The sequence below is a fragment of the Loa loa genome (genome assembly GCF_000183805.2).
Source record: "Loa loa unplaced genomic scaffold supercont3.90, whole genome shotgun sequence".
In the NCBI taxonomy this organism is placed as follows: Eukaryota; Metazoa; Nematoda; class Chromadorea; order Rhabditida; family Onchocercidae; genus Loa; species Loa loa.
The window spans coordinates 181183-181992 of NW_018108270.1; positions in this window are offsets into that span (position 1 = coordinate 181183).

The following is an 810-nucleotide window of genomic DNA, read 5'->3' on the forward strand; positions in this document are numbered from 1 at the left end:
AAGTATGCAAATAGAGCATAATTAAACCATTAAAGTTCATTAGCTAATTTATTGCGTATGATTCGGTCTAAATTGATTATTTCAATTTTTCTCACCGAAATTCTAACTTAACTGTAATGATGACACATTATCCAACATTTGATTAATACTATTCAAGGCCTGTTGTATTGATATTTAATTTCTTATTCATCATTTTTCAATTATCATTAGGATATTTGTGCTGCTGAACAATTTGACACCAATTACTAAAATTTCAATACCATTATGTTTTTACTCTCTCCTCAATTAATTGATAATAATTGGTCAAATTTTAGAGAAAAAAATAATAATGAAAATGTGTTTATCACCGGATATTTCAACTATGATTTATTTCATTTAATATCATTTGAAATGATTGACATTTTCTACGTTGATAAAAGTGATAATAAATTTGAGGAAGTATTATTTCTGATAATTATTGATTTATGCATACTTTACCATAGAATCATATACAAATATAATAAGTGAAAGTTAAAAATAGTAAAGTAAATTGGTATGAATAAGGAAGACTAAGGCTCGTTAGTGTAATCTAAAGCAAAAACTTATTAAAGCCAACGGATACACTACCGGTTCCTCACCAAGTAATGCAATTTTCCCACGGCAAACACCGGCACACTTAATGAGTGCTCCTCTGAAATGGTCGATGATCATTTTCATCATTATAAACAAACCTTGACTATATTAGTGAGAATTATTACGCATATTAAATATAATTAAATAACCAAAAAAAAAAAGTCTCTTACGTAATTTATTTTAAAAATAGACTTGACG